This window comes from Cetorhinus maximus, chromosome 20 (genome assembly GCF_964194155.1).
Source record: "Cetorhinus maximus chromosome 20, sCetMax3.hap1.1, whole genome shotgun sequence".
Lineage (NCBI taxonomy): Eukaryota > Metazoa > Chordata > Chondrichthyes > Lamniformes > Cetorhinidae > Cetorhinus > Cetorhinus maximus.
Window position 1 is genome coordinate 29,042,378 of NC_135898.1, and position 15,941 is coordinate 29,058,318.

The window sequence follows — 15,941 nt, forward strand, 5'->3', positions numbered from 1 at the left end:
CATGACTCAACGTAACATGATACGACATCACTCGACGTGACATGACACGCCATGAATCGACATGGCATGACTCCACATGACTCCACATTAATTGACGCAACATGAAACAATATGACGACACGACATGAAATGATTCGACATGACATGGCATGGCTCGACATGACATGACTCGACATGATTCAACATGACATGACATGTCTCGACATGACTCGACACGACATGACTCGACATGACATTTCATGATTCGACATGACATTTCATAACTCAACATGACTTGACTCGTCATGACTTGTCATTACTCGACATAACTCGACATGTCATGAATCAACATGACATGAATCAACATGATATGAATCAACATGACCAGACACGTCCACACATGACTCGACTCGACACGACACGACATGACTCGACACAACTCGACATGACTCGACACGACTCAACACGACTCGACACAACTCTAAACGGCATGACATGACATGACTCGGCATGACGCGACGTGACATGGCTCGACATGACTCGACGTGACATGACATGACATGACTCGACGTGACATGACACGACATGACTCGACGTGACATGACATGCCATGAATCGACATGGCATGACTCCACATGACTCCACATTAATTGACGCAACATGAATCAACATGACATGACAAGACATGAAATGGCTCGACATGACATGACTCGACATTATTCGACATGACATGTCTCAACATGACTCGACACGACATGACTCATCATTATTCGACATAACTTGACATGACATGAATCGACATGACATGAATCAACATGACATGAATCAACAGAACATGAATCAACATAACACGACTAGACATGACTCAACACGAATCGACACGACATGACTCGACATGACATGACTCGTCATGACATTATTCATCATGACATAACTTGACACGACACGACATGTCTCGACATGACATGACACGACAAGATTCGACATGACTCGACTCGACATGACATGCCACAACATGACATGACTCGACATGACATTACTCGACTTGATGCGATGTGACATGGCTCGACATGACTCGACGTGACATGACACGACAGAACTCGACATGACGTGACATGACATGAATCGACATTGCATGACTCGACATGCTCAACATGGCATGACTCCAAATGACTCCACATTAATTGACGCAACATGAAACAACATGACATGACACGACACGAAATGATTCGACATGACCTGTCTCGACACGACCCGACACGGCTCGACACGACTCAACATGACTCGACATGACATGACTCCACATTAATTGATGCAACATGCATCAACCTGACACGAGACGACATGAAATGGCTCGACATGACATGACTCGACATGATTCGACATGACCTGTCTCGACATGACTCGACACGACATGACTCGACATGACTCATCATTATTCGACATGACATGAATCGACATGACATGAATCGACATGACATGAATCGACATGACTCGACATGACACAACTGGACATGTCTCGACATGACTCGACACGACTCAGCACGACACGACATGACTCGACATGACATGACAGGTTACGACGTGACGCCGCATGACTCGACATGACATTATTCGTCATGGCATAACTTGACACGACGCGACATGTCTCGACATGACATGACACGACAAGACTTGACATGACATGCCACGACATGACATGACTCGACACGCCACGACATGACATGGCTCGACATGATGCGACACGGCTTGATGCGATGCGATGCGATGCGGCTGGACACGACGCGGCTCAAAGCGATGTGGCTCGACATGACATTATTCGTCATGACATAACTTAACATGACTTGACATGACAGGACTCGACATGACGCGATATGACGCGACATGATGCAATGTGACATGGCTCGACGTCACTCGACGTGACATGGCTCGACATGACTCAACGTAACATGATACGACATCACTCGACGTGACATGACACGCCATGAATCGACATGGCATGACTCCACATGACTCCACATTAATTGACGTAACATGAAACAACATGACGACACGACATGAAATGATTCGACATGACATGGCATGGTTCGACATGACATGACTCGACATGATTCAACATGACATGACATGTCTCGACACAACATAACTCGACATGACATTTCATGATTTGACCTGACATTTCATAACTCAACATGACTTGACTCGTCATGACTTGTCATTACTCGACATAACTCGACATGTCATGAATCAACATGACATGAATCAACATGATATGAATCAACATGACCAGACATGTCCACACATGACTCGATTCGACACGACACGACATGACTCGACACAACTCGACATGACTCGACACGACTCAACACGACTCGACACAACTCTAAACGGCATGACATGACATGACTCGGCATGACGCGACGTGACATGGCTCGACATGACTCGACGTGACATGACACGACATGGCTCGACGTGACATGACACGACATGACGCGACATGACATGACACGACATGACGCGACGTGACATGACATGCCATGAATCGACATGACATGACTCCACATGACTCCACATTAATTGACGCAACATGAATCAACATGACATGACACGACATGAAATGGCTCGACATGACATGACTCGACATTATTCGACATGACATGTCTCAACATGACTCGACACGACATGACTCATCATTATTCGACATAACTTGACATGACATGAATCGACATGACATGAATCAACATGACATGAATCAACAGAACATGAATCAACATAACACGACTAGACATGACTCAACACGAATCGACACGACATGACTCGACATGACATGACTCGTCATGACATTATTCATCATGACATAACTTGACACGACACGACATGTCTCGACATGACATGACACGACAAGATTCGACATGACTCGACTCGACATGACATGCCACAACATGACATGACTCGACATGACATTACTCGACTTGATGCGATGTGACATGGCTCGACATGACTCGACGTGACATGACACGACAGAACTCGACATGACGTGACATGACATGAATCGACATTGCATGACTCGACATGCTCAACATGGCATGACTCCAAATGACTCCACATTAATTGACGCAACATGAAACAACATGACATGACACGACACGAAATGATTCGACATGACCTGTCTCGACACGACCCGACACGGCTCGACACGACTCAACATGACTCGACATGACATGACTCCACATTAATTGATGCAACATGCATCAACCTGACACGAGACGACATGAAATGGCTCGACATGACATGACTCGACATGATTCGACATGACCTGTCTCGACATGACTCGACACGACATGACTCGACATGACTCATCATTATTCGACATGACATGAATCGACATGACATGAATCGACATGACATGAATCGACATGACTCGACATGACACAACTGGACATGTCTCGACATGACTCGACACGACTCAGCACGACACGACATGACTCGACATGACATGACAGGTTACGACGTGACGCCGCATGACTCGACATGACATTATTCGTCATGGCATAACTTGACACGACGCGACATGTCTCGACATGACATGACACGACAAGACTTGACATGACATGCCACGACATGACATGACTCGACACGCCACGACATGACATGGCTCGACATGATGCGACACGGCTTGATGCGATGCGATGCGATGCGGCTGGACACGACGCGGCTCAAAGCGATGTGGCTCGACATGACATTATTCGTCATGACATAACTTAACATGACTTGACATGACAGGACTCGACATGACGCGATATGACGCGACATGATGCAATGTGACATGGCTCGACGTCACTCGACGTGACATGGCTCGACATGACTCAACGTAACATGATACGACATCACTCGACGTGACATGACACGCCATGAATCGACATGGCATGACTCCACATGACTCCACATTAATTGACGTAACATGAAACAACATGACGACACGACATGAAATGATTCGACATGACATGGCATGGTTCGACATGACATGACTCGACATGATTCAACATGACATGACATGTCTCGACACAACATAACTCGACATGACATTTCATGATTTGACCTGACATTTCATAACTCAACATGACTTGACTCGTCATGACTTGTCATTACTCGACATAACTCGACATGTCATGAATCAACATGACATGAATCAACATGATATGAATCAACATGACCAGACATGTCCACACATGACTCGATTCGACACGACACGACATGACTCGACACAACTCGACATGACTCGACACGACTCAACACGACTCGACACAACTCTAAACGGCATGACATGACATGACTCGGCATGACGCGACGTGACATGGCTCGACATGACTCGACGTGACATGACACGACATGGCTCGACGTGACATGACACGACATGACGCGACATGACATGACACGACATGACGCGACGTGACATGACATGCCATGAATCGACATGACATGACTCCACATGACTCCACATTAATTGACGCAACATGAATCAACATGACATGACACGACATGAAATGGCTCGACATGACATGACTCGACATTATTCGACATGACATGTCTCAACATGACTCGACACGACATGACTCATCATTATTCGACATAACTTGACATGACATGAATCGACATGACATGAATCAACATGACATGAATCAACAGAACATGAATCAACATAACACGACTAGACATGACTCAACACGAATCGACACGACATGACTCGACATGACATGACTCGTCATGACATTATTCATCATGACATAACTTGACACGACACGACATGTCTCGACATGACATGACACGACAAGATTCGACATGACTCGACTCGACATGACATGCCACAACATGACATGACTCGACATGACATTACTCGACTTGATGCGATGTGACATGGCTCGACATGACTCGAAGTGACATGACACGACAGGACTCGACATGACGTGACATGACATGAATCAACATTGCATGACTCGACATGCTCAACATTGCATGACTCCAAATGACTCCACATTAATTGACGCAACATGAAACAACATGACATGACACGACACGAAATGATTCGACATGACCTGTCTCGACACGACCCGACACGGCTCGACATGACTCAACATGACTCGACATGACCTGACTCCACATTAATTGATGCAACATGCATCAACCTGACACGAGACGACATGAAATGGCTCGACATGACATGACTCGACATGATTCGACATGACATGTCTCGACATGACTCCACACAACATGACTCGACATGACTCATCATTATTCGACATAACTCGACATGACATGAATCGACATGACATGAATCGACATGACATGAATCAACATGACATGAATCAACAGAACATGAATCAACATGACACGACTCGACATGACTCAACACGAATCGACACGACTCGACACGACATGACTCGACACGACGCGACACGACATGACTCGACATGACATATGACTCGTCATGACATTATTCATCGTGACATAACTTGACACGACACGACATGTCTCGACATGACATGACACGACAAGATTCGACATGACTCGACTCGACATGACATGCCACGACATGACATGACTCGACGTGACATTACTCGACTTGACGCGACGTGACATGGCTCGACATGACTCGATGTGACATGACACGACAGGTCTCGACATGACGTGACATGACATGAATCGACATTGCATGACTCGACATGCTCAACATGGCATGACTCCAAATGACTCCACGTTAATTGACGCAACATGAAACAACATGACATGACACGACACGAAATGATTCGACATGACCTGTCTCGACACAACCCGACACGGCTCGACACGACTCGACATGACATGACTCAACATTAATTGATGCGACATGAATCAACCTGACACGAGACAACATGAAATGGCTCAACATGACATGACTCGACATGATTCGACATGACATGTCTCGACATGACTCAACACGACATGACTCAACATAACATGAATCAACATGACCAGACATGACCAGACATGACTCGACATGACACGACACGACTCGACATGACTCGACACGACATGACATGACTCAGCATGACGCGACATAACATGGCTCGACATGACTCGCCGTGACATGACGCGACATGACTCGACGTGACATGACATGCCATGAATCGACATGGCATGACTTGACATGATCGACATGGCATGACTACACATGACTCCAAATTAATTGACGCAACATGAATCAATATGACATGACATGACATGAAGTGGCTCGACATGACATGACTCAACATTATTCGACATAACTCGACATGACATGAATCGACATGACATGAATCGACATGACCAGACATGACTCGACTTGACACGACACGACTCGACATGTGTCGACACGATGCGATGCGACGCAGCATGACTCGACATGACTTGACTCGACATGACATTATTCGTCATGACATAACTTGACACGACGTGACATGTCTCGATATGACATGGCTCGACAAGACTCGTCAGGACTCGACTCGACTCGACATGACATGCCACGACATGACCTGACTCGACACACCACCACATGACATGGCTCGACATGATACAACACCGCTCGACGCAATGCGGCTTAACACAACAAGACTCGACGCGAGGTGGCTCGACGCGAGGTGGCTCGACGCGACTCGACATGACATTATTCGTCATGACATAACTTAACATGACTCGACATGACATGACTCGACATGACTCGACATGACTCGACATGACGCGACATGACGCGACATGACGCGACATGACACAACGTGATATGGCTCGACATGACTCGACGTGACATGGCTCAACGTGACATGGCTTGACATGACTCGACGTGACATGACACGACATGACTCGACGTTACATGACACACCATGAATCGACATGGCATGACTCCACATGACTCCACATTAATTGACACAACATGAAACAACATGACATGACACGACATGAAATGATTCGACATGACATGACATGGCTCGACATGACATGGCTCGACATGATTCGACATGACATGACATGTCTTGACATGACTCGACACGACATGACTCGACATGACATTTCATGATTCGACATGACTTGACTCATCATGACTTGTCATTGCTCGACATAACTCAAAATGTCATGAATCAACATGACATGAATCAACATGTTATGAATCAACATGACCAGACATGTGCACATATGACTCAACTCGACTCCACACGACACGACCCTACACGACATGACATGACTCGACATGACTCGACACGATTCGACACGACTCGGCACGATTCGACACGACTCGGCACGACTCGACACGACTCGACACGACTCTAAGTGACATGACATCACTTGACTCGGCATGACGCAACGTGACATGGCTCAACATGACTCGACGTGACATGACACAACATGACTCGACGTGACATGGCATGCCGTAAATCGACATGGCATGAATCGACATGGCATGAATCGACATGGCATGAATCGACATGACATGAATCGACATGACATGAATCGACATGAAAAGAATCGACATGACATGAATCGACATGACATGAATCGACATGGCATTAATCGACATGACATGACACGACATGAAGTGGCTCGACATGACATGACTCAACATTATTCGACATGACATGTCTCAACATGACTCGACATGACATGACTCGACATGACTCGCCATTACTCGATATGACATGAATCGACATGACATGAATCGACATGACATGAATCGACGTGACCAGACATGATTCGACTCGACACGACTCGACATGTCTCGACACAACCTGACAGGGCACGATGCGACGCAACATGACTCGACATGACATTATTCGTCATGACATAACTTGACACGACGCGACATGTCTTGATATGACATGGCTCGACATGACATGGCTCGACAAGACTTGACATGACGCGACATGACTCAACATGATGCAACATGACGCAATGTGACATGGCTTGACATGACATGGCTCGACATGATTCGACATGACATGACATGTCTTGACATGACTCGACACGACATGACTCAACATGACATTTCATGATTCGACATGACTTGACTCGTCATGACTTGTCATTGCTCGACATAACTCGAAATGTCATGAATCAACATGACATGAATCAACATGATATGAATCAACATGACCAGACACGTGCACATATGACTCGACTCGACTCGACATGAGTCGACACGACACGACATGACATGACTCAGCATGACGCGACGTGACATGGCTCGACATGACTCGACGTGACATGACACGACATGACTCGATGTGACATGACATGCCATCAATCGATATGGCATGACTTGACATGATCGACATGGCATGACTCCACATGACTCCACATTAATGGACGCAACATGAATCAACATGACATGACACCACTTGAAGTGGCTCAACATGACATGACTCAACATTATTCGACATGACATGTCTCAACATGACTCGACACGACATGACGCGACATGACATGGCTCGACATGACTTGATGTGACATGACACGACAGGACTCGACGTGACGTGACATGACATGAATTGACATTGCATGACTCATCGTGCTCAACATGGTATGACTCCAAATGACTCCACATTAATTGACGCAACATGAAACAACATGACATGACACAACATGAAATGATTCGATGTGACGTGTCTCGACACGACAAGACATGACACGACATGACTCGAAATGACATGACACGATATGACTCCACGTTAATTGATGTAACATGAATCAACTTCACACGAGACGACATGAAATGGCTCGACATGACATGACTCGACATGATTTGACATGACATGTATCGACATGACTCGACACGATATGACTCGACATGACTTGAATCAACATGATATGAATCAACATGACCAGACATGACCAGACATGACTCGACACGACACGACTCGACACGAAGTGACTCGACACGACTCAACATGATTCAACACGACTCGACACGACACGACATGACTCGACATGACTCGTCACGAGTCGACACGATATGACATGACTCGGCATGACGCGACGTTACATGGCTCGACATGACTCGACGTGTCATGACACGACATGACTCGACGTGACATGACATGCCATCAATCGATATGGCATGACTTGACATGATCGACATGGCATGACTCCACATGACTCCACATTAATTGACGCAACATGAATCAACATGACATGACACGACTTGAAGTGGCTCAACATGACATGACTCGACATTATTCGACATGACATGTCTCAATATGACTCTACACGACATGACTCGACATAACTCGTCATTACTCAACATAACTCGACATGACATGAATCAACATGACATGAATCAACATGACATGAATCAACATGACATGAATCAACATGACCAGACATGACTCGACTCGACTCAACACGACATGACTCGACATGATGCGACAGGGCACGATGTGACGCAGCATGACTCAACAAGACATGACTCGACATGACATTATTCGTCATGACATAACTTGACACGATGCGACATGTCTCGACATGACGTGACACGACAAGACTCGACATGACTCGACTCGACTCGACTCGACATGACATGCCACAACATGACCTGACTCGACACGTCACCACATGACATGGCTCGACAAGATGCGACACGGCTCGACGCAACGCGGCTCGACACGACACGGCTCAACGCGGGGTGGTTCTATGCGACGCGGCTCGACGCGACTTGACAGGACATTATTCGTCATGACATAACTTAACATGACTCAACATGACATGACTCGACATGACTCGACATGACTCGACGTGACTCAACATGTCGCAACATGACATGGCTCGACATGACTCGACGTGACATGGCTCGACATGACTCGACGTGACATGACACGACATGACTCGACGTGACGTGACACGCCATGAATCGACATGGCATGACTCCATATGACTCCACATTAATTGATGCAACATGAAACAACATGACATGACACGACATGAAATGATTCGACATGACATGTCTCGACACGACATGACATGACACGACACGACATGACTCCACATTAATTGATGCAACATGAATCATCTTGACACGAGACGACATGAAATGGCTCGACATGACATGACTCGACATGATTCGACATGACATGTCTCGACATGACTGGACACGACATGACTCGACATGACTTGAATCAACATGATATGAATCAACATGACCAGACGTGACCAGACATGACTCAACACAACATGACACGACTTGACTCGACTCAATACGACTCGACACGACTCGACAAGACTCAACACAACTCGACACGACTCAACACGACTCGACACAACACGACACGACTCGACACGACTTGTCACGAGTCGACATGACACGACATGACTCGACGTGACATGACGTGACATGACATGACATGACTCGACGTGACATGACATGCCATGAATCGACATGGCATGACTTGACACGATCGACATGGCATGACTCCACATGACTCCACATTAATTGATGCAACATGAATCATCATGACATGACACGATATGAAATGGCTCGACATGACATGACTCGACATTATTCGACATGACATGTCTCAACATGACTCGACACGACATGACTCGACGTGACTCGTCATTACTCGACATGGCACGAATCGACATGGCATGAATTGACATGGCATGAATCGACATGGCATGAATCGACATGGCATGAATCGACATGGCATGAATCAACATGGCATGAATCAACATGACATGAATCGACATGACATGAATCGACATGACATGAATCCACATGACATGAATCGACAAGACATGACACGACATGAAGTGGCTCGACATGACATGACTCGACATTATTCAACATGAAATGTCTCAACATGACTCGACATAACATGAATCGACATGACTCGCCATTACTCGACATAACTCGACATGACATGAATCGACATGACATGAATCGACATGACATGAATCGACATGACATGAATTGACATGACATGAATCGACATGACCAGACATGCCTCGACTCGACTCGACACAACACGACTCGACATGTCTCGACACGACACGACAGGGCATGATGCGACGCAGCATGACTCGACATGACATGACTCGACATGACATTATTCGTCATGACATAACGTGACACGATGCGACATGTCTTGATATGACATGGCACGACAAGACTCAACATGATTCGACTCGACTCGACATGACATGCCACGACATGACCTGACACGACATGCCACCACATGACATGGCTCGACATGATGCAACACGGCTCGACGCAACGCAGCTCAACACGACACGGCTCGACGTGAGGTGGCTCGATGCGAGGCGGCTCGACGCGACTCAACATGACATTATTCGTCATGACATAACAACATGACTCGACATGACATGACTCGACATGACACGACATGACTCGACATGACTCGACATGACTCGACATGATGTGACATGATGCAACGTGACATGGCTCGACATGACATGGCTCGACATGACTCGACCTGACATGACACGACAAGACTCGACGTGACATGACACGCCATGAATCGACATATCATGACTCCACATGACTCCACGTTAATTGACGCAACATGAAACAACATTACATGACACGACATGAAATGATTCGACATGATATGACATGACTCCTCATGACATGGCTCGACATGATTCGACATGACATGACATGTGTTGACATGACTTGACACGACATGACTCGACATGACATTTCATGATTCGACATGACTTGACTCATCATGACTTGTCGTTGCTCGACATAACTCGAAATGTCAAGAATCAACATGACATGAATCAACATGATATGAATCAACATGACCAGACATGTGCACAGATGACTCAATATGCCTCGACACGACTCGACATGACTAGACACGACTCGACACGACTCGACACGACTCTAAGCGACATGACATCACATGACTCGGCATGACGCAGCGTGACATGGCTCAACATGACTCGACATGACACGACATGACGCGACATGACGCGACGTGACATAGCTCGACGTGACATGGCTCGACATGACTCGACGTGACATGACACGACATGACTCGACCTGACATGACATGCCATGAATCGACATGGCATGACTTGACATGATCGACATGGCATGACTCCACATGACTCCACATTAATTGATGCAACATGAATCAACATGACATGACATGACATGAAATGGCTCGACATGACATGTCTCAACATGACTCAACACGACATGATTCGACATGACTCATCATTACTCGACATGACATGAATCGACATGGCATGAATCGACATGGCATGAATCGACATGGCATAAATCGACATGACATGAATTGACATGACATGAAACGACATGACATGAATCGACATGACATGAATCGACATGACATGAATCGACATGACATGAATCGACAGGACCTGAATCAACATGACATGAATCAACATGACCAGACATGACTCGACTCGACATGACACAACTCAACATGACTCAACATGACTCGACATGGCTCGACATGACATGACTCGACATGACATGACTCGTCATGACATTATTCATCATGACATAACTTGACACGACACGACATGTCTCGACATGACATGACACGACAAGACTCGACATGAAATGCCACGACATGACATGAATCGACATGACTTGATGTGACATGACACGACAGGACTCGACGTCACGTGACATGACATGAATCTACATTGCATGACTCGACATGCTCAACATGGCATGACTCCAAATGACTCCACATTAATTGACGCAACATGAATCAACATGACATGACACGACATGAAGTGGCTCGACATGACATGACTCGACATTATTCGACATGACATGTCTCAACATGACTTGACACGACAAGACTCGACATGACTCGACATGACTCGACATGACTCGACATGACTCGACATGACTCGACATGACGCGACATGACACGACATGACGCGACGTGACATGGCTCGTCATGACTCAACATGACATGGCTCGACGTGTCATGGCTCGACATGACACGACGTGACATGACACGCCATGAATCGACATGGCATGACTCCACATTAATTGACGCAGCATGAAACAACATGACATGACACAACATGAAATAATTCGACATGACATGACATGGCTCGACATGACATGGCTCGACATGATTCGACATGACATGACTCGACATGACTTGTCATTGCTCGACATAACTTGAAATGTCATGAATCAACATGACATGAATCAACATGATATGAATCAACATGACCAGACATGTGCACAGATGACTCAATATGCCTCGACACGACTCGACATGACTAGACACGACTCGACACGACTTGACACGACTCGACACGACTCTAAGCGACATGACATCACATGACTCAGCATGACGCAGCGTGACATGGCTCAACATGACTCGACATGACACGACATGACGCGACATGACGCGACGTGACATAGCTCGACGTGACATGGCTCGACATGACTCGACGTGACATGACACGACATGACTCGACCTGACATGACATGCCATGAATCGACATGGCATGACTTGACATGATCGACATGGCATGACTCCACATGACTCCACATTAATTGATGCAACATGAATCAACATGACATGACATGACATGAAATGGCTCGACATGACATGTCTCAACATGACTCAACACGACATGATTCGACATGACTCATCATTACTCGACATGACATGAATCAACATGGCATGAATCGACATGGCATGAATCGACATGGCATAAATCGACATGACATGAATTGACATGACATGAAACGACATGACATGAATCGACATGACATGAATCGACATGACATGAATCGACATGACATGAATCGACAGGACCTGAATCAACATGACATGAATCAACATGACCAGACATGACTCGACTCGACATGACACAACTCAACATGACTTAACATGACTCGACACGGCTCGACATGACATGACTCGACATGACATGACTCGTCATGACATTATTCATCATGACATAACTTGACACGACACGACATGTCTCGACATGACATGACACGACAAGACTCGACATGAAATGCCACGACATGACATGAATCGACATGACATGACTCGACATGACGCGACATGACATGGCTCGACATGACTTGATGTGACATGACACGACAGGACTCGACGTCACGTGACATGACATGAATCTACATTGCATTACTCGACATGCTCAACATGGCATGACTCCAAATGACTCCACATTAATTGACGCAACATGAAATAACATGACATGACATGACATGAAATGATTCGACATGACATGTCTCGACACGACTCGACATGACTCGACACGACTCGACATGACATGACTCCACATTAATTGACGTAACATGAATCAACTTGACACGAGACGACATGAAATGGCTCGACATGACATGACTCGACATGATTCGACATGACATGTCTCGACACGACTCGCCACGACTTGACACGACTCGAATCGACTCGACATGACTCGACATGACATGACTCCACATCAATTGATGCAACATGAATCAACTTGACATGAGACGACATGAAATGGCTCAACATGACATGACTCGACATGATTCGACATGACATGTCTCGACACGACTCGACACGACTTGACACGACTCGAATTGACTCGACACGACTCGACATGACATGACTCCACATCAATTGACGCAACATGAATCAACTTGACACGAGATGACATGAAATGTCTCGACATGACTCGACACGACTCGACACTTCATGACATGACCCGGCATGCTGCGTCGTTTCATGACATGACATGAATCGACATGGCATGACTTGACATGATCGACATGGCATGACTCCACATGCCTCCACATTAATTGATGCAACATGAATCAACATGACATGACATGACATGAAGTGGCTCAACATGACATGACTCAACATTATTTGACATGACATGTCTCAACATGACTCGACACGACATGACTCGACATGACATGACTCGACATGACGCGACGTGACATTGCTCGACATGATTTGATGTGACATGACACGACAGGACTCGACGTGACGTGACATGACATGAATCGACATTGCATGACTCGACATGCTCAACTTGGTATGTCTCCAAATGACTCCACATTAACTGATGCAACATGAAACAACATGACGTGACACAACATGAAATGATTCGACATGACATGTCTCGACACAACATGACATGACACGACATGACTCGAAATGACATGACACCATATGACTCCACGTTAATTGATGCAACATGAATCAACTTCACACGGGACGACATGAAATGGCTCGACATGACATGACTCGACATGATTCGACATGACATGTCTCGACATGCCTCGACACGATATGACTCGACATGACTTGAATCAACATGATATAAATCAACATGACCAGACATGACTCGACACGACACGACACGACTCGACACGACTCGACTCGACACAACTCGACACGATTCGACACAACACAACACGACTCGAAACGACTCGTCACAAATCGACACAACATGACTCGTCACGAGTTGACACGACACGACATGACATGACTGGGCACGACGCGACGTAACATGGCTCGACATGACTCGACGTGACATGACACGACATGACTCAACACGACTCGACATGACTCGACACGACTCGACACAACACGACACGACTCGACACGACTCGTCACGAGTCGACACGACATGACATGACTCGGCATGACACGACGTGACATGACACGAAATGACTCGACGTGACATGACATGCCATGAATCGATATGGCATGACTTGACATGATCGACATGGCATGACTCCACATGACTCCACATTAATTGACGCAACATGAATCAACATGACATGACACGACTTGAAGTGGCTCAACATGACATGACTCGACATTATTCGACATGACATGTCTCAATATGACTCTACACGACATGACTCGACATAACTCGTCATTACTCAACATAACTCGACATGACAT